Source organism: Schistocerca nitens, chromosome 2 (genome assembly GCF_023898315.1).
Source record: "Schistocerca nitens isolate TAMUIC-IGC-003100 chromosome 2, iqSchNite1.1, whole genome shotgun sequence".
Classification (NCBI taxonomy): Eukaryota; Metazoa; Arthropoda; class Insecta; order Orthoptera; family Acrididae; genus Schistocerca; species Schistocerca nitens.
This window is the reverse complement of record NC_064615.1, coordinates 386,644,480-386,667,024: the sequence shown is the minus strand read 5'-3', so window position 1 is coordinate 386,667,024 and position 22,545 is coordinate 386,644,480. Positions and strand designations below refer to the sequence as shown.

Genomic DNA, 22,545 nt, shown 5'->3' with positions numbered 1-22,545 from the left:
ACAGGATACATTGTATCTTATGAAGCATAAGTACAAATATAGGTCCATAAAATTGTTTGTAATGCAATTATACAATTTTGCTGTATAAGGAGTCATCGTAATCAGAGTACATAAGGTAAAACATTATAATTTTTTAAAAAAATATCTTAAATTTTTGTAATTCTTTGTCAAATGTAAAAGAGAGTTTTGTATATCCATATTTATCATTTAATATATTTTTTAATATATTTGTAATGAAGCCAAACATATGTCATGTACAAATAAAATACATTGACAAACAAGTCACAAAAGTCCACCTAACGTTTAAAAGACAAGAAATAGATGCAATAGCTCCCCTAAAAGTTAAAAAAAATGATAAAGGTAACATAAAAAGAATTAACTGCTATATTCCTAACAACTATATGTAAGTAATCTATATTACATGCTACCAGAAATGAAATATGAAGTCAAGGTATAAGGCAAAATATTGCTTGATGTCTAGGTGAATTTAACCAGTGTGTAGACACTGAGAGGGAAAACAAAAAATTGTTTTTGTTACATGTTCAAATAATTTAACCATTAGTTTTACAAAGAGAATCAAATAAGCTATTATATACACCATTCAGTACTGAGCTGGTGAGATGTAAGTTTAGGCACCAGCATGGTAAACGAGGCCTAGGTGTAATAAGAGGAAATAAGGGAGTAAAGAATTTTGTAAACCAAATAGTAGCATTAAAAGCATAATACACACTAAAGTATAAGTGCAACACCATATATGGTTGAATTTTATGTTAACAAACATTTTCCAGGAGCTCACTAAAGGATTAGAAACAAGGATGTAAATACAATACAGACAGCACACGTCAAGTATGGACAGCATCATGATTAGAATTACCTGATATATCCTCTACCATTGTATGCAATCATTTATGTTAAATACCACAAATGTGAGATGGAAAGCGGAAAGGGATCTCTTGTCAAAAATTTTGGATTTTGAGCTATTGCAATTTTTACTTTCGACATTAAATTCTGTGCAATTTGTAAAGAAAAACAAATTGATTTCTGTCTCTAAATTTAAGTGAGTTATGACATACCAAATATTGGTGGTGGGAAGTAGATTTTTTGAGATAAAGCACTTTAAAGTTTACCTTTATTACCATTGTTTAATTTTAGATATTTTATAAACACGTTTTGCATATATATGCCCCTAGAATGTCCTTTATCAAATGGTACAGAGTTTTTTTTTTTTTTTAGTTGAATTTACATATTAAGTGGTTAAACCATTCAGACCTGTAGCACATTATAGAGTATGAAACATTAAAACCAAATAAATTGGCCCCAAACTGAGAAAAATTAGTGTACACTCCACAGCTTCTTTTCTTTCGTTTTTCAAAATATTGTTATTTTTTCTGTATGTTATGGCATCTCTTAGACCAAATTTTGATTTTGAAGCCCTTAATTGGACCAAAATGACCTAAAATTTTTAATTCAAAGAACCCGCAAAAATTTATTACTGAGATTTTATAGTGGCCAAGGGATTTGATTTTCTATTTCTCAAATACTGTCTGAAGGTGTCTGTTCACAAATAGCATTTTTGCCTCTTCTTCTTTGGTTCTGGAATACCTGGCTGCTCAGGTCTTTCTTAGGATCCTCATTGCCACTGACTTGAGCTTCTGGTTCAGGTTCTACTTGAGACACAGAATGTCTTTTTATTCACAATAAAGGATGACAGCCAGAAACAGTTGCAGGATAGAATTATTTTATTAAAATTCTTGACCACGGTTTCGGTACATATAAATATACCTTCATCAGAAGTAAAACTTCTAAAATTACATCATGCCATGGAGAATAATAAAATAATTATGCCAAAGGCGTCGTCAGTAATTTAAAACATCATCTCCATCTGTAATGGGTCCTGATGTTTTAAAAAAGCAAATCATTTCATTGTCTTGTCATCCCTGCTGGAATTACTGCACCAGGAAACCCACCAGGTCCATTTTCTTTGGGAAAGATGCGGTGTGCAAAATCATTTCCATGAGCATCCATTCTACAATGTACACTACCTTTGTAGCTAATGATGAAGTCAAAGTAGATATATTTGGTTCTTTAAGTTGTTTTGTTTGAATTACTACTCACAAAGACATTTAGCCTGTCAGGAACTTCACCTTTTTCATTTCTAGCAGCAACAGCAGATTTAACATATTCTGTAGGTGAATGTTTTTGTTGCTACAGTAGCGCCGGCTGTCAGGTGGCATTTTAGGGGTGCAAACTGCAAAATTGGAAACATCTGTAGGCAATATAACTTTTGTATGAGAAGGGACCACTTGTCATGTTTGGCATTATTGTATTCATAAAACATTCTTCTTTTATACAAAGCTATTCTGAGCTCCTTAAAAAGTCTGTAAAATTTAGAAGATATTATTTTGTGGAATACTTCGTAAGCAGCTGTGAGGTTTAGAAAAGGGGCCAATGTTATTTCCCCACAGCGGCAAGTGGTCTTTTCCAGAAGACTGTCATCGATTGCTTTTAATGTATTACTGACACCTGTCATATTCAAACAACTTTAAAATCAATATGAATGTGTACAGAATGAAGTAAATTATTACAATATGCAGAAAACTGGAAATAAGTATTTTAGACATTATCGAGCATTTTTGCATGTACTGAAAATTTTACTTCTCTGACATGAGGTCCCTGTTTGATTTCTGTCTCACAAATATTATAGCACAAAATCCAGGTACTACATAAAGCTAGCACTCAGTGCCTATGTATATTTTAATAAAACTTTTGACATCACAGAAGAATAATCAGTAGTTTCATGATAAAATCCCATATACATCTCTTAGTGTATAGTAAAACTGCACTACAGTGAAATCATTAGGCCATCATATTGATTCAGATATATTAGCATGAAACTCGAAGTCTAGGAGCCATAGTGGTCAATATCTAGGTGCAGCACAGAATTATGCAAAGAAGAAAAGGGCCAAAAGGAACCACTGATAATTGGAATACAGTGGACAGCACACATTAAGTGCATGTACTGCATTATATAATATTTGAAGTCCATGCCAAGCATAATACATAAATATAATCTTTTTTTTACATAAAAGACACCAATGCAGATCCTTCAAACAGTAGGAAGGAAACACAGAAAGAATGTAAGTTCTTAATATCATGTACAGAACAATATAATATAAATCCACAGTAAAGAGTTGAAATCACAAAGCTAATACGTAGTGGTGCTCGAAGTGTATGAACACCACTATAGTGTCTAATATACAGTCAACATAGTGATGCGTAAGTGTATATAATGATCTGAAGTCTATGTGATAAATCCAATAATTTGTGAATGAAAAAATTCCATACAGATATTACAGAATAATCATAAGAATCTTTGTAGCATGAGGTCTAGGTACAAGACATACTGAGCAGGCATACAGACTCTCAATAAACAAAATTTTCTTTCATGTTTTACAAGGAAATACAAAAACCTGAAATATTTTTAAAACAATTTTTCTTATATACTCTGATATGAATGACTCCTTGTATGGTAAAATTGTACAATTGCTTTGTAAACAATTTTATAGTTATATTGTTGTAGAAGAAGCTGAGTAGTGCCATGGGGTAGTGGTTATGATACTAAACTTTTGAATAGAGGGTCGTGAGTTCAAAACTCACCTGGACTATGACTCCTTGTATGGTAAAATTGTACAATTGCTTTGTAAACAATTTTATGGTTATATTGTTGTAGAAGAAGCTGAGTAGTGCCATGGTGTAGTGATTATGATACTAAACTTTTGAACAGAGGGTCGTGAGTTCAAAACTCACCTGGACTGTACCATTTACTTTCTATATTCAGTTTGAGTACTTTCTAGAAGTATCCACAAATGTCAAGAATCATTATACCGGAATGTTCTGTAGCTGTATGTATACTGTACATGTTCTGGCTGGAGGCAGTTTGCTCCGTGCTCTTGTATATGCAAGTGCTGAATAAACCTTTCTTAAGTGAAGCTTGTGTTCATCATTCATCTAAGTATGACTTCTTCTACGTGACATTATTCTGGTGGAGATGCTGGGTATTGGAATTTATGATAGCGCACATTATCGACAACACAGTGCCCCCCTCGCCCCCCCATCGGGCCAGCAGCAACACGCGATGACAGAAGTGCCAGGCTGAAGATAAATTAAAGGGCAGGGAACAGCGTCCAGGAGAAACTACAGCATCTTACATTCAAGACGTCTTGAAACTGTGTAAAATAGTGGATCCTAGAATGAAGGAGGAAGGTAAGGTTGCACATCTCATGAATGGTGTTACTGAGCACATGTATAAAGCTCTACTCCTGAAGGAGGTTTCGACAGCAGACGACTTCAGAAAATGGTGCCAGTATATCGAGACAATGCATCAAAAAAGAATGACATGCAAGAAGTTTGAACAGTTTCCACACATCATATCAATGTCTCTGATGGAGGAAGCAAATGATTTCATAAGTGTTCTTCATCAGATAGTGAGAGAGGAAGTTCAGAAGGCACTTGGATTGCAAGGCGAGCAAAATACCGAGAGGCTTCAAGAGGTCATAAGGGAGGAAGTGGAACAGACATTGAACCCAATCTCTCATCCTTCATTTCTTTTTAAAATGGTGAAAAAGTCGAGACCCAGGTGGAGTTAAGTTCCTACAATGCTGCATGAGGAACCTGTTTGGACTCCAAGGAAGACTGACGTGTAGAGGACCCAGGATAACAAACCAGTATGTTTCCACTGCGGACTACCGGGACATGTGGTGCACTATTGCTGAGAAAGGCAGCGGATATTTGATGATGCCTGCACCAGAAGACAGCAGACCGATCTTAGCCAACACCAACTCTGGGACGACGAAGATGAACAAGAAGATGTGGGTGCAGGACGACGTAGGTCACCATCGCTGCAAGCTAGCCGCTGGAGAGGATGCTCCCCAACACACCGATAAAGGTCTCTATTGATGTTTACAAGCTCCAGCCAATCACCTAGCCACCACAACCTCGAAAACTAAAGGGTGCGACCTTCCTTGGAGGTGAGGCTGCCGAAGAGAAAAATACTCCGCCGTCGATCACTACAAAAATGATAGGGAACTACATCAATATCCTCATGGATGGCCAGCCAGCTCATGCTCTTGTGGACTGTGGAGCATCATATTCAGTAATTTCAGGGAAGTGCCGTCGCCAGTTGCGGAAAACTGTATTTGTCGACAACAAAACATCTCTGCTGAAGGTTGTCACCAGTGGTCCTCATCAGGAAGAAGGATGGCAGTTGGTGCTTTTGTGTTGATTACAGGAAGCTTAATAAGATAACTAAAAAGGACATTTACCCTCTTCCACAAACTGATGATACACAAGATTGTCTGAAGGGGACTACATTTTTCTCAACCATGGACATGTACTCGGGATACTGGCAAATCAAAGATGATGAGGCTGATCATGAGAAAACTGCATTCATCACTCCGAGGGCCTATATGAGTTTAAGATAATGCAGTTCGGTTTGTGTAAAGCACCAGCAACTTTTGAACTGATGAAGGATAATCTTCTGTCACCTGAAGTGGATGATGTGTCTTTATTATTTAGGTGCCATTACAGTGTTCTCAGAGACATTTGATAAACATATAAAAAGACTGAGGACCATTCTTATCTGTCTCCAATATGGTGGACTGAAACTTAATCCAAGAAAGTGTCTCTTTGAAGCAAAAGAAATCAAAATACTTCGACACCTTGTGTCAAACGAAGGTGTGCAGCCAGACCTAGGAAAGGTGAGATCTATAATGGAATTTCCTATTATTAAAAGTATTAAAGATGTGAGAACCTAAAAGTACTAAAGATGTGAGGAGCTTTCTTGGATTATGTTCTTATTACCATAATTTCATCAAAGACTTTTGTATCAATGCCAGGCCATTCCAAGAGTTGTTATAAGCTGCTGCTATATTTATGTGCGGTGGTGCTCAACAAGATTCTTTCAATGTGCTGTGAAAATCTCTGACGACTGACCCTGCACTTGGTCTGTATGATGAGAAAGCATCTACAGAACTACACACAGATGCCAGTGGGTATGGGCTTGGTGCTGTTCTGGTGGAAATTTCGGATGGAAAAGAGAAAGTTATAGCTTATGCTTCTAGGACACTTACAAAAGTTGAGAGAAACTACTCAACTACAGAAAGAGAATGTCTTGCTGTGATCTGGGCCATGTGCAAATTTTGACAGTATCTCTATGGAAGGCCATTCACAGTTGTTACAGACCATAATTCACTTTTTTGTTTGACAGGTCTTAAGGATCCAATAGGATGACTCGCCCGGTGGGTGCTACGTCTTCAAGAGTATGACATTACTATACTGTACATGAGTGGAAGAAAACACCAAGATGTCGACTGTCTCTCAATAGACCCTGTGCAAGACCATCAAGACTTTGATGAAGATAGTGACTGTCTCACTGCACTCCAGGATCTCTCTGCTGAGCAGAAGAAGGACAGCAAGATATCTCAAATTATGCCTGCCTCAAATCGGTCAGATGATGTGAAAGGACAATTTAAGGTAGCTAATGGATTATTTAGCAAGAAAAACTTTGATTCGTTTGGAAAGAAGTGGCTACCAGTGACTCCTAAACACATGCACCTAGATGTTCTACAGAAATTCCATGCACACCTGAGGCCGGACATTTAGGATTTATGATAGAATCCACAAGAGATTTTTCTGGCCAGGTTTATTTAGGAGTGTTCGTCATTATGTGTCGCACTGGAAATAGTGCCAGAGGAGAAAGGCAGTTCCTCAGAAATCACCTGGCCGACTCATACCAATTCCATCAGCCGAAATGCCTTTCCAGTGTGCTGGGATTGACCTCCTCAGACGATTTCCAATGTCTACTAGTGGCAATAGATGGATTATTGTTTGCACTGATTATCTGACATGCTATGCCATTACAAAAGCCATGAAAATAGCTGAAGCATTGAAGGTAGCCAAATTCATCATGGAAGACTCTGTATTAAAACAAAGTGCCCCAAGGTCATTAATTACAGATTGAGGGAAAGTTTTTCAGTCAAATCTTGTGACAGAGATAACCCATCGATGCTACATTACTCATCACATGACGACTGCCTACCATCTGCAAACTAACGGGCTTACTGAATGCCTTAATAAGCCCTTGGTCGACATGCTATCAATGTTCGTCAATGTTGAGCAGAGCCACTGGGATGAGGTGCTACCTTTCGTGACATTTGCCTACAATACCGCCAAACAAGACACCACAGGATTTATGCCATTTTTCCTGGTGCATGGATGTGAGGCGACTATGATGAGGATACTGTGTTTCCATTACATCCTGCTGATGTGGATGACGACTGCATCGGCTAGGTGTTAACCAGAGCTGAGGAAGCTCGGCAGGTAGCTCGACTCTGCATGCTGCAGGCTCAAGAAAACAATCACCGAAGGTATGACACATGCCACTGCCCTGTTATCTTCCAGCCTGGTGACCTAGTCTGGATCTTCATTCCGGAAGGTTGGTCTCTCTGAGAAGCTCCTCAGGCGCTACTTTGGACCTTATAAGATTGTAAGACAGTTGTCTGATGTTACTTATGAAGTTGAAGATATGGTCCATGTCCTTTGTATGAAGCCCCACGAGGATCCTGCCACCCAGGGTAAATTCAAAGCTCCGGCAACAGGCAACAAGCGGAAAGGTGACGAAGAGTGTAGCAGCAAAAGAAGTTCTAAGAAGATCACCACCAGGGCAAGCATCAGTCATCGGAAGTTGGAGTATGCAGGACTGATGACTCATTCCCAGACTAGGAGGACGTTTTTTTAAGGAGGGAGCAATGTCACAGAAGAAGCTGAGTAGTACCGTGGTGTAGTGGTTATGCTACTAGACTGTTGAATGTAGGGTTGCGAGTTCAAAGCTCATCTGTAGTGTACCATTTTAATTTCTATATTCAGTTTGAGTACATTCTAGAAGCATCCACAAATGTCAACTATCATTTTACTGGAATGTTCTGTAGCTGTATATATACTGTATGTGTTCTGGCCGGAGGCAGTTCGCTCCACACTCTTGTGTGTGCAAGTGCTGAATAAACCTTAATTAAGTGAAGGTAATGTTTGTCATTCATCTAAGTACATCTTCTTTTACGTGACAATATGTTTGTATTTATGCTTTATGTGATACGATGATGTATTCTGTTTCTTACTATTGCGGTGACACCTGGTGGTTGATCATAATATCTCAATCTTCATTCGGCTCTTCAGCAAACATGAGCATATATACCCAGTGTAATATGCATGATATTTTATCTATGAGACATTTTTACTTATGATATGGCATTATATTGAACCTTACATATTCTTGAAATTTCTTTTTATGTGACATGATATACTATGCAGATGGTCGAGATTCTTTGAAGTGTAGTGCATAAGGTATGTATTATATCCATAGTTTGTAAAAAATGTTACATAGATGTTGTTACAACTTCAAGTTGAACAAATATATTTCAAGGACGACACAATACATGTAAGTCACAGATAAAGTAAACAAAGTAAGATGTGTGTACACTGTAACTGTCAAATCAGCACTGAGTCCAAGTCTAGCAGCCGCTGGCTGGCTGGCCGCTTAGGTGGCGTGGCTGCTGCATGGCTGGCAGACAGCGCCACATGTAGAGGATGCACGTAACTGCACGGCGGCACTTTGAAAGATCGGCGAGTCACAACGCTTTTCCCCCCTTTGAATTTTTTGCACTGGTCTTGATGGAGGTGGCCTGTAGATTGCAAACGTCCATAGGTGTTGTTTAACTGGCCGTAAAGTCTCAAGGAGGAGGCTTCCCGTACGGACGGAAGTGTCCCCGATGATAACGGGTCGAGATGACAGGAGACGTGGGGGTCGAATCTGCTGGGGCCCCGTTCCCCAATCTGCCTATTGCGGCAAGTCCAGTTGTTATAACAGGAGACATGGGTGATGTGTCGGCATCTGTAGGAGAAGGAGGCGAGTAGAGTTGCTCCAACAGATGATGGTCATCTGGTTCCTGCATGGGCACGTCTTCTGGTGGCGTCAGTTCTTGTGCTGGCACTGAGATGATGGTGAGCTGCGTTGTGAGTAATGAGAGATTCCGAGATCCCAAGCATCAGGTAGAGCCAAAGGTGGTGTAGCGGCATTCGGAACAGGCGTTGCTGGCACACGAGGCTGAAGCTGGTCCGAATGACGCACTGCAACACCCGTGTCCGTCTGGATTTCATACAGGCATCGGCCACGGTGTCGTAAGATGCGGCCGGACTCCAGTTTGGCCGCCTGCCATATCCCTGTACCCATACAAGGTCGCCGGCGGTGAACCGGCCAAGTGAAGGCACCTGCAGCCGTGAGGTGGAAGGCCACAGAAGATGAAGTAGCGTGTGGGGCTGTCGGCCATGTAAGAGCTCAGCCGGGATGTGATCGCCCATGGGGGTGAAATGGTAAGAAGCCAGAAATTGGAGAAGCGCATCATCAGCAGCAGAAGAAATCAGGAGTTTCCTCATCTGAGCCTTAAATGTGTGGACCAGTCGTTCAGCCTCACTGTTTGACTAGGTATTTAGCCTGTAAAGGTTTACCTCCAACACCTGTAATCAGTACATACTCAATTTTTAGACAAAACACTTTAACTGCCTCTGGAAAGCCTCAAGTGACCATCTTCCATCAGAATATTAGTGTCTTAGAGAAAGAAGATTGTAAGCCTTTTGTTCCAGAGTCATCACATAGAGAAAATTGTAAGCCTTCAGTTCCAGAATCATCACAGAGTACAAGTAGTTCATGTAAAAAACAGGACCCCAATGGTTTAGAGAGAAAGAAAAACAGACATGAATTACTTACCCTCATGCAAGTCAACATTCACTGTATCAGGAGTAAATTATTAGAGTTAGAACTCTTTTGTAAGATAAAAATATGTGATGTTTATTTATTGAGAAATTTGAACAAATGATAAGAAAAATTTTAAAACTCAAAACAAATGTTGCAGTATGTGGTGGTTTCAGCATAGAATTGTTAGGCTCAAGGCTCAGATGAACACAACTCAAAAACATTTTTAAACCTACTCAGATCATTAAATTTATATTGTACTCACAATAGCCCCACACATGGGAATGCCTGCTTGAACAAAATTATAGTTAATTTCTCAAGAGACCTATACAGCAAATGAATGTTTCACAGCTCATGATCCTGACACACCATTATGCACAGTCAGATAGTGATTATGTGGCTGCAAATAAGGAGCCACACATGACACAAGTTAAAAGTCAAAAACAAGAATGTTTTTATGTTATTCATGGACTGCCCTAGAAAAGCAAATGGGCAGTATATTTATGAGTACAATGTCTTCAGATCAACTGTTGAAACTTCCTTTAATAATTTCTTTAAGTCAGATACTGACTTATGGTACTTTTTCTCATCACTGAAAAGAAATTACTAAACCAACGAAAAAGGAAAAAATCTTAAATCTTTCTCCAGTATCAGAGGATAGTTGCTTTCAATGAACAAAATGTGTAAAAATAAATAATTGCAAATGTGGCACAGAGCATTGGGATATGTATAAAAAAACATTGACAAGCCAAGCTTAAATTTGCCAAACTGATTGCCTATGGAAACAACAGAGAAGGAGCTCCCAACAAATGCAAGACTACTTGGAGTATTAAAACACAAAAATCCACATATACCCAAACGGAAGACTTCTGCTTGAGCCAGAAATGCTCAGTAACTGCATTATTACTACAGTAAATAAATTAAGATTAAAAATTAAACAGCCAATCACATCAGTTTCTTAGAGGTCATGAATTCCATCAGGATCTTGTCACACACATAGATATAGTACATGCTGTTTTAAAATTTCCATAGTCAAAAGGTGTGGGCTGTCTAACTACACAACAAAAAAGGACAAAACATCGTATTTGCAAACTGTCTGCTTGTATTATGAATTAGAATTTGGAGTTTATCCTGATCAACTCAAAATTTCAAAAATTATACTTATGTACGAAAAGGGAGAAATGCATCTACCAGAACTATAGACCAGTGTCTGCCACTCCTATCTTTCCCAAAATATTTGAAGCAATTTTTCACCAACAGCTTAGTAACTATTTTGAAGAACATGATGATTTTTGTAACAGACAACATGGTTTTTGACAAGGAAAAAATACCACTTTTGCAAACATTCAAACTTTTAATCAGACAGTAATTTCATTTGAAAATAAGAATATGGTATCTCTTGAACTATTTGATTTGAGTAAGGCATTTGAATGTGTCTGCTTTTACATCTCACTAGCCAAACTACAGTATTATGAAATAAATAATACAGCATTAGAAATAGTTAATTCTTATCTAAATAACAAAAGAATATTTGTGTCATAGTTAATTCTTATATAAATAACAGTTGACAGCGCACGTCTCTTGGAGCACCGAGCCAAGTCGGACGGGTTGTGTCACCGACTCGCTAGGCGCTCAGCGGGCAGTGCGGCACTATGTTTTCGAATTTTTTCAAACTGTTGCATCCTTGAGCCTCCCAATTACCAGATATACATCTAGCGGTTCTCGGCTACACTATCCGGTTACAGGAGTCAAGGATCACACTTTATTAATAATTATAGTACAAAGTAATATCACCAGTTACAGTTACATTTTCAGCAAGTACACCAAGTACTTTCATCCATACATGTATTTTTTCATCATTTCTAACTTTTCTACAGGAGCATATTACTATACACATATACAGGCATATTACTATACACATAACTAGGTCTACTTTGAGTCTTCAGGTCGATTCCACAATGCCAGGTCTTGTAGGCAAAAGATTCAAGTCCAGGAAGGGATGCGTTTTCACAACGAACAATGGCTAGAGTAAACCAACCACTACCAGAATTTCCAGTAGCAACATTGAGAGTAAAATTAACCCTGGACCCAAGAAAGAATATAGGTCCATTTAATACCACTGAGTGGGCTGTTCCATTTGTTCCAAATTTATTCTCCAAGCTAATAATATGTTTGTAGACAGGCATGCGGTGGCAGCGTTGACGATACACACATTGACGGGGCATAATGCTTCAATGCTGTTGCAGATGGAGCTCACAGCGGAATGGTTCTGCTGGCGTGCACTGCCCGCTTATATAGAGAGCGAGTGACCTTGATTATGTAACGCGCTGATAACGGACTTAGGCACTGCAAGCGCGAGCAGGCAGGCGTTATAGCGTACGTGCACTGTCATTTCAAAATAGACATTATTCCTAAAAGAAAGTCACATCTGGTGTACCTTGGGTCTCTGTCCTCGGACAATCCTTCTTCGTTTGTTGCAATTAATGATTTGCCACATTATGTTGGACTTCTGTCAGTCATCTGCTATGTGGGTGATAAAACTTTAATCACCACAAATAGTGATATGTCAGACTTACCCCAGAATTACAGTATTCTACCCTCCAACACTAAACAGATTCTTATCTAATAAACTATTGTGTAATCCAGAGAAAACTCAACATTTTCAACTGTGACTAGCTAATAACATAGAATCAAAATCTGTGAAACTGCTTGGAATACCCACTGGTTTCAAAGTAAACAGGCAACACCACATCAACCATGTCTGCAAATAGATATCACAGGTGTCATCTCTCATATGGAAATTAGCTGATATAGTGAGTAATAATTATCTTAGGACAGCTTACTTTGGGCTTTTTCTGTCTCACATATCTTACGGGCTGTTGCTATATGGTCACCCATATCATGTCAGTGATGTAGTACTTATTCAGAAAAGAGGCCACAACTAATATGTAAATTTGGTCCAAGGGAACACTGCCGTCCTTTATTCACCAAGATCAAAATTCTGACAGTGGTAAACCTCTATATCGATGCATCACTGATAGATGCTAAAAACAGAGTAACAGAGTTAACACCAAAGAGAAAAAACATAACAGAGTTAACACCAGAAAGAATATACACTGTCATGACACTGGAAACAAAAAGAGTATTGACATTCTTAGGCATAGGCTGATGAAAATAGGCAACTTTCACAAAGTGAACTGTCTGAAATTATTTAATAAACTGCCATATTCTGCACTCGATACACCTCTCATAATTTTACAAGAAAGATGTATAATTGGTTAATAAACAATCCATTCTGTAGCTGAAGAGAATTCTGGAATACATTTAGTATAGAAGTTGAGTTTTGAGGTTATAACTGCAATTCTGTACAACTGATTCAAGTAGGATTAATAATTTGTACATGTAACATGAACATTAATTAATATAGTGTTTGCTGTTGTTTCATATCATCATTGCAAAGCCCATTCCACTACATGTGGCCAATGGCAAATAAAGAATCTGAATCCAAACAACAGGAATTTTACCATTGTGACAATCCCCTAACTTTCCTCCCTTATATTTTCACCTATGAGTTGAATTAATATATTTTTCTCACTCATGTAAAGGTATAGACCATGCTTTATGTATCCCTGCCTCCCAGTTGCAGCACAGCTGCAAGCCCTGCTCGAACTGAGTAGCAGTCTGATCAGTCCCTGCTTAATCTGACTGATGGATTTGTTCATCGAGGGTTGATCCTGCTGCTGCAGAACTTGAGTGAAATCTGTATTTATGTATGAGGTTGCTGCACATAGCTTATCCAGGCCACTCCTGATACTATGTTCTCCATTTTCCACCAGCCAGTTGCTTGCTTCTCCAAGTATTAATACCAGTTTGTCCTTACTCAAATCCTTAGTGCCTATAAAACATCTATACCTGCCAAGGGTAGCACAAGACTTTACAATATTTGTGGTCTGGCACACTGATTCAAGTTTTTCCTGCAAACGTTGGCCTACACCTCTCCCATGATTGGTACCAAGCAGTAAAACATTTCTTTTTTTGTTCAACATCTTTTCTGATCCATATCTTAAATTATTATAATGATTTACTGTGTCCTACTTTCTTCTACAGCTGAAAAATAATAGGCTTATCTGTTCTCGAGTTCAGCGATAGCAACAGAAGTATAGGCTTCTGTCTCTCCTTTGGTTCTGTCATCTTCCTGTTTTTAAATATAACCTATATATCTGTAGGAGAACCTCATTGGGAATTCCTTCTTCTGTCCCACTGCAGTCACCTGCAGTGAAACTGCAATTCACAGCCCCCACACACCCACACACCAATCGTGAACTATTAACTAACTTGCAGCAGCATGTACATTTGTCACCCATAGTCATACTATTGTATATAATTACACACACACACACACACACACACATATATATATATATATATATATATATATATATATATATATATATATATATATATATATATATATATATATATATTCCTGGAAATTGAAATAAGAACACCGTGAATTCATTGTCCCAGGAAGGGGAAACTTTATTGACACATTCCTGGGGTCAGATACATCACATGATCACACTGACAGAACCACAGGCACATAGACACAGGCAACAGAGCATGCACAATGTCGGCACTAGTACAGTGTATACCCACCTTTTGCAGCAATGCAGGCTGCTATTCTCCCATGGAGACGATCGTAGAGATGCTGGATGTAGTCCTGTGGAACGGCTTGCCATGCCATTTCCACCTGGCGCCTCAGTTGGACCAGCGTTCGTGCTGGACATGCAGACCGTGTGAGACGACGCTTCATCCAGTCCCAAACATGCTCAATGGGGGACAGATCCGGAGATCTTGCTGGCCAGGGTAGTTGACTTACACCTTCTAGAGCACGTTGGGTGGCACGGGATACATGCGGACGTGCATTGTCCTGTTGGAACAGCAAGTTCCCTTGCCGGTCTAGGAATGGTAGAACGATGGGTTCGATGACGGTTTGGATGTACCGTGCACTATTCAGTGTCCCCTCGACGATCACCAGTGGTGTACGACCAGTGTAGGAGATCGCTCCCCACACCATGATGCCGGGTGTTGGCCCTGTGTGCCTCGGTCGTATGCAGTCCTGATTGTGGCGCTCACCTTCACGGCGCCAAACACGCATACGACCATCATTGGCACCAAGGCAGAAGCGACTCTCATCGCTGAAGACGACACGTCTCCATTCGTCCCTCCATTCACGCCTGTCGCGACACCACTGGAGGCGGGCTGCACGATGTTGGGGCGTGAGCGGAAGACGGCCTAACGGTGTGCGGGACCGTAGCCCAGCTTCATGGAGACGGTTGCGAATGGTCCTCGCCGATACCCCAGGAGCAACAGTGTCCCTAATTTGCTGGGAAGTGGCGGTGCGGTCCCCTACGGCACTGCGTAGGATCCTACGGTCTTGGCGTGCATCCGTGCATCGCTGCGGTCCGGTCCCAGGTCGACGGGCACGTGCACCTTCCGCCGACCACTGGCGACAACATCGATGTACTGTGGAGACCTCACGCCCCACGTGTTGAGCAATTCGGCGGTACGTCCACCCGGCCTCCCGCATGCCCACTATACGCCCTCGCTCAAAGTCCGTCAACTGCACATTCGGTTCACGTCCACGCTGTCGCGGCATGCTACCAGTGTTAAAGTCTGCGATGGAGCTCCGTATGCCACGGCAAACTGGCTGACACTGACGGCGGCGGTGCACAAATGCTGCGCAGCTAGCGCCATTCGACGGCCAACACCGCGGTTCCTGGTGTGTCCGCTGTGCCGTGCGTGTGATCATTGCATCTACAGCCCTCTCGCAGTGTCCGGAGCAAGTATGGTGGGTCTGACACACCGGTGTCAATGTGTTCTTTTTTCCATTTCCAGGAGTATGTGTATATATATATATATATATATATATATATATATATATATATATATATATATATATATATATATATATATATGCCAAAAAGAGTTTTATGAAACACTTAACCTGTAGCCCAGCATTTCTGCAATTATTTGTGATTTAACTCATCATTTGGTGCCCTCATATTTGAATATACAGGTTTCTTGCTTGTGCTTAACAGTTTTTATCTGATGTTGGCACTTTATTACTGAGACAGCATGCTTATGCATTTCAACAGTTCATGCTAAAATCAATCTCAATAGATATTGTCTCTCTATGACCACATCTCACATTTGGGAAAGTCTTATATAATAAATGAAATTGAAATATTCAGTGGATTACCATTTATTTGACACAATCAGAATATTTTACTGCTTCTTTTTTAACATGATAACTAAAATGATAAAATAAAACTAATCAGTTTCAATATGACAAAAACAAACAACCTACTTATCACACAATTTGTTTTAAAAATAAACAAAGCAGTAATTAAAAGTAACAGAAAAGAAAACAGTGACTTAGTAGGGAGAGGTAAAGTGGAATAGGGAAACTGGTAAGAACAAAATGGAATACATTAGAAGTATTTAAATGCAGAAGAATTATAATTATAAAGTGGTCAGGAAAGGCAAAATAACATACTGGAAAGAACAGGTAGAAACTCTTAACACAAAAATTGATAGATCAGTAATATATCTGATGCAGTAATATGTCAACAGATTATCTCCTCCTCCCCCCCCCCTTCTCTCTCTCTCTCTCTCTCTCTCTCTCTCTCTCTCTCTCTCTCTCTCTCTCTCTCTCTCTGACAGTTTCTCTCTTCAAAGTAGTAAAAAGTAATAAGAAACTGTATTATAGGAAGGTTCATGTTTGTTTACCTGAGCCAGCCAGTGTGATATGCTTTTTCTGTGCTTTTCCTAAAGCATTCTAGATGAATACTGAAATTATTATAGTTTACAAGCCAGCTCCTATCTCATTCCTTACTGATTATCAAGTTTTACGAAATAAAATAAATTCTTCTGTAGAATGTTTGTTATCAATGTTTTTTATTATGGCATATAATAATTCATAATTTTGATGTTTTTATTTGAAAAATTTTCCACATGTATAATGACTTGTTCTATGATTAACCAACATCACAGATGTCCATCGAAGAAAAATAAACAATACAGGTAATTCATAAGTGGAGGTACATGATACTGTACTGTTGCTGACACTAATGTTCTGACTAATTTTAGATCTAATGTGTAGTGGTTTTAATACAGCATTGTTAACAGTACAGATTCAATTATACATAACAGTGTCCATAAAACGTGCATTTAATAGTATAATCACAAGACTCTTTTTCTTGATAGTTGATTGTCTGTTCAAGGATACCTTTTTGTTTGTCAGTGAAATTTGTAACAGACACTAATTGTGTTTCTCAAATTCCATATAATGCTGCTCACTGTAAATGTGACATTATGATTACTTCTTACACAAAACTACAGTCAGGATTTGTTGTTGTTTTACAGGAGGATCTCCAGCCACTTCCACTGGACTACATCCCAGCTATTACACTGGCTTTCAAGGGTGCATCAGTAATGTGAAACTATCTGATAGGTTTATAAACTTTAGAGACTACATTACAGACAATAAGTCATCTTTACGATTTTGCCTCAGCACTGTATCGTAACACATGCTTCAGCTTCATGTCTGTGACATGATGTGTAACCATTTGATCTTGCAATAGCATGAACAGTCTCTGAGATTCATGTACCATTGGAGTATGTTTATTGCTATATGATCAGAAACATTGTTCCTAAAACAGTCTCCAAAATGTACTATTAAGAATGATGGCAAATTACTCAGATGAACTATCTGGCATGACATGAGAAGGATAAATCTGAAGAAACTGTTTTGTAAGTTTACTAACAGAACATATATTTCCTCAGGGTGTTCACTACATGAGCTCAATATGTGTAGTTACTGATGACATGAACTCTTATTGCTCATTTATGAAGATTTAATTGTTGCTGTACAAATTTGTATTATGAAAACAGAAGGAACATGACGGAAACTATGAAACTTCCATTCTTGTGATTTCTGAACATTTATAGGCATTCCATTTGCAAAACAAAAACTAATGTAAGAAATAAATGTAAGCATTTCTCAGAAACCACACTTTTAAGTTACACAGTTAGATCTTGAAGGGCTGGAAATAGATACAGAGTGGATGAAAACTAAAGAGTTTAAGATTTCGGCTCCTTCTGTTGAAGGGAATCTTAAGCCTATTGGTGTAATTAATCTTGGTGTTTGAATGACCCACAAAAGTCCTCTGAAAATCTTTCAAAGAAGATGTACATGCAAAAATTTGTTTAATTCACCTGTTCCATAATTTAGTAGAGTCAATTTTATGACTTTAAAATACACAGAAAATTCAGATTTGAAGTGAGAGACCCAGTTTCTGTGGAAGTGATTCTCATTCCAAATACTGTCAATATGCAATAAGAGTAAATTGAGATTTTCTGAGAGATGACAGTTTCCCTGTAACAGCTTCAAATGAGTAAACTATCTTAGAAATATCAGAAAAGAGAAGGATTTGTTTCAGCAGCAACAGATTTTTTATATTATAAAGGGAGCTTTTTTCTAAATGTTAGGAAAAAGTATATATTTATTTAAATAAGATGTAATGTTTCACTGCAAAATATTTCCATTTTTTCAATTCCTTATATTATTTTTGTAATGTGATTGTGAAGGAAAGGAACTGGACAGTGTGGAAGTGCAGTAAATGTGTTAAAATGTTATGTGCCATAGAAGATGCTACAATCAATGTGTGTGTGTTCATTGCATTACTAGATGTAAACTTATTCTACTCTTTCTTCCAGTAGTTACAGCAAGGTTTCAAAATGTATGTTGTAAATGAGACAGCTACACAGAATCTTGTATTGAAAAATCAAGAAGTGATATAAAATGTTTGATGATATGTGACAGAGAAATGATGTCTGGCAATATACAGTACTTATGAAAATAAAATTAAATTTCCTGGCCTTTTAATCAACATTTCTGCGTGTTATACACACAAACTGTAAAAGAGAAGTGAAATGTACATAAAAAGTTAAAGCATTTATTTGAGAGAGACTGTTACAATATAGATAAGACTAAATGATTAGTTACAGTTGGCCTCCCAATAGTTTGGTTTAGGTTGAGAACATTATTCTAATTCAAGTTCAAGGTATCTGTAATGAAAAGATCAATAAGAAGGGATTAAAGACTATATGAGGGAGAAAATCATAAGCTTGAAAGGAGAATTAAATAGGCCTATGCAAACGGTAGATAACTGACAAAGACTGAAACAACAAAATATATATATTAGAAAAAGAGATAATGAGAGACTGTGGAATTTGAGATAATGAGAATGAAAACACTGAAGAAGCCATCTACTAGGAACTGGATTGTTTTGAACTTGCAGTTAACTATAATACAGTCAGGTGTTATTTGTACAGTCTACACTGTAAAAGCAAGTAATATGTCTACAGAATGAACAGTATCTTATGTGGTCTCTTCAAGTCAGTTATCAGTAACAGAGAGAACTGATTTAATGCTGAACTTTGAGTTACTAAAATACATCAACTGAGAATGGTCTATTGAAGCATTCTGAAATCTTGCCATGAGCTCTCAAAATTTACATTAAGTGTTCTCCTATCTTCCTCCTTTACACTCATATCTGTTCTCTTTTCCTCTCTGATCAGTTTATTTCTGAATTTAGTAAAACCTAACAACTTAGATGTATAATTATTGCATAACACTGCCAATTGTTTATAATGGTTGATATAATGACAGCAAATAAATTGTATGTTTCTGTACAAAGTATGGCAATCTAAAAATATGTAACAATGTGTATGTTATAATAAGAACAAACCGAAATGTAATGTTAGTTTTATCTTTATGTAAAACTGGCTGAGTGTAAATGATTTAATTGTGTTCTTTCTTTGCTAGAGGGCAATTTTTTTGCATCATACCATATATCATCTGTGTACAGTAATGTTCATTGAATTCTATGTGACACAAAAATCATGTAAAAATTTGTAAATATTGTAAACAATGTACAAAAGAGGATACTCATTGTTGAAGTATGTTTTGTAAAAATAAATAGTATAGTTATTTATTAAAGTGATGTTACCTTTTAACATACAGCATTTCATGACTGTGGAAATTTAATTGAAAAAACTGATCTCATTAAAATCAGCTGATTTATGATCATATCTCTCTAAATCTTACATTGTTCTACATATTTTGCTTTGAGACAATGTAAGAAAGATGACAAAACATTTTTATTTTTCCACAATTTATTTTTGTTTTCATGTAATTCAGTGATAACAAGAAAAAAATTTCATCTAACCTGCAAATTGGAATATTCACCATGTTCTTAAATTGCTGCTGGAAAAAGTTTGTTTGTTTGTTTGTGTGTGTGTCTGTGTGTGTTGTGTGTGTGTTCCTTTTTGCCCAATACCCCTGCTAAAAGCGAATTCCTTATCCTATCACTGCATCGAAAGAAGACAAGCAGCAAAACTATTAGGACGCCACAATACTGAAATATCGGATCATCCACAGATGAAAGATCTTCCATGTCATCCACAAAACAGTACCAGAAACAATTTATCTGGTGTAAAAAAATTTACTGTGTGTGTTATTTTTCACAGGTTTTTCTCTGTTGCCTTAATAAAAATCTTTGTTCATATATTTGCTTCAATTCTTATAGGGAATTAGAAACTTTTTAGCTTGGTAGATTGAAAGTTAGTCAACATGCTTAGTTCTAAGTCATTTGTTCACTGCTCTGCAAAACACTGCACCATGCACAGCGTAGCCTCACTGTGAATGCTGTTCTATAGCACAGGATGAATTAGTTGACACTTGGAAGCAACTGGAAATCACCATGGCTACTGTCAGATGATTGGCACCTGCTGTGAATCAGTGTGTTGGAAGAGATCCCAAGAATCGTATATTGGTGTTACCTCACTTATTATCATCTCCTGTGGATCCTGTCTGCTCTGCATAAAATATGGGATCTCGACCACTTGGATGTGAATGGCATTTCAGTGGTAGATATAGCCATCCTGTACAGGGTAGAGGGGGACCAGGGAGGACCCCCTGATTCTCCCCTTACCAACAACTTTGAGGTGTTGTCTTCCACTGAAAATGAAACAGTCTGGGCTCCAAGGTCATACTTTGGCCATTCCAGCAACTGACAGGGGATTTGAGAAGACTAGCCCTTGTGCACAGAGTTTCAACAAAGCTCCCAACTTGCAGCATTGTCCCCAGAACTGATCATGGCCCTCTTATTTTGAGTTTAGTGGAAGGACTGAACCAGAGACTTCAAAAGTTCTGCTGCAACTTCCTGCACTTGTGCCATATAGTTGAGAACTGTAGGGTCCCCATAAATGTGTTAGGTATGCACTATACATCAGAGACTGCTACTCAGATACCCAGTTGTATGTGGGGTACATGCAAAGGTTTTTTACATTAGGCGACTCTTCATCCATTGTAGATAACAACATCTCTAGGAGATTCAGAATTATAAGTGTAAGATCCACAAGAATGCTGCACACAGGTGAGAGTATTAAAAACCTAGTAGTTCACTGCTGAAGCGTTCACAACAAACTGCAGGAATCTGAAGTGCCCTGAAAAGCAGTGAATCTCACATAATACTAGACACAGAAAGCTGTTTGAAATATGAACTGGTAGCTGTGAGATTTTTGGGGAAAACTTAAGTATATATCAAAAGGCTAGGCTAATGGGAAATGCAAGTGACCATCAAGATAGAAATTGGAGCTGTATGTGAGACAGTTTGCGTAAGACTCAGCATCAGGGAAGGGCATAAAATGGTAATTCGATCCTTCCACCACCCATGAGACTCACTCATTGGTGGAGACTTATATCACGCAACAACCAATTGGGAAAATTATAGTTTTGTTAGTGGTTGCCACAACAAGACATCCTGTGAAACATTACTGAATGCCTTGTCTGAAAAGTTGGAAATATATTAGATTTCAGGACAAGACATTAATCAACCTCACTGAGGATGTTTACAATGAAACTGGTATCAGTAACCATGAGGGAGTTGTGGCAACAATGATTTTCAAAGTACAAAGGGCAACTGAAACAAGTATAAAGATATATATGTTCAGAAACTAGATATAAAAACAGTAGAGTTATAACTCAATGAGGAACTTGGCACTTTCAACACAGGACAGGAGCATATAGAGGAACTATGGATCAACTTTAAAAGAGTAGTTGACCATGAACTGAGTATGTATGTACCCAATAGAACAGTTCATAACGGGAGGGTTCCTCCATGGTATACTGTCACTATAAATAAATTTCTAAAGAAACAGACTACTGCATAGTAAGTATAAAACAAAGCACAGGGTTATAGGTAGAGAGATGCTAAATGAAATGTGTTTGACTGTCAAAAGAACAATGTGTGAAGCCTTCAATGACTACTGAAGTAGAATACTGCCAAATGATCTTTCACAAAAGTGAAATAAATAGTGGCACCAAAGTCAGTGTCCAGTTGCTCATGAATGAGACAGGAACTAAAATTGAGGATAGCAAAGCAAAAGCTGGAATACTTAACTCTGTTTTCAAATGTTCCTCTACAAAGGAAAACCCAGAAGAATTGCCCCAGTTTACTCCTCGTATCACTGTAAAAATGTGTGAAGTAAGTGTTAGAGTCAGTGGTTTTGGGAAACACCTGAACTCATTCCAACTGAACAAAGTGCCAGGGGAATCCCTATCTGATTCTACACTGACTTTGTTGCTGACCTAATTCCTCTTTTAACTATAATTT

At 38.2% G+C, this 22,545-nt stretch overlaps 1 pseudogene; it reads left to right on the top strand.

Annotated features, from left to right (window-relative positions):
• Positions 1–19,476, top strand: part of LOC126235042 (agrin-like) — a 350,234-nt pseudogene extending 330,758 nt beyond the window's left edge.
• Positions 19,477–22,545: the final 3,069 nt, after the last annotated feature.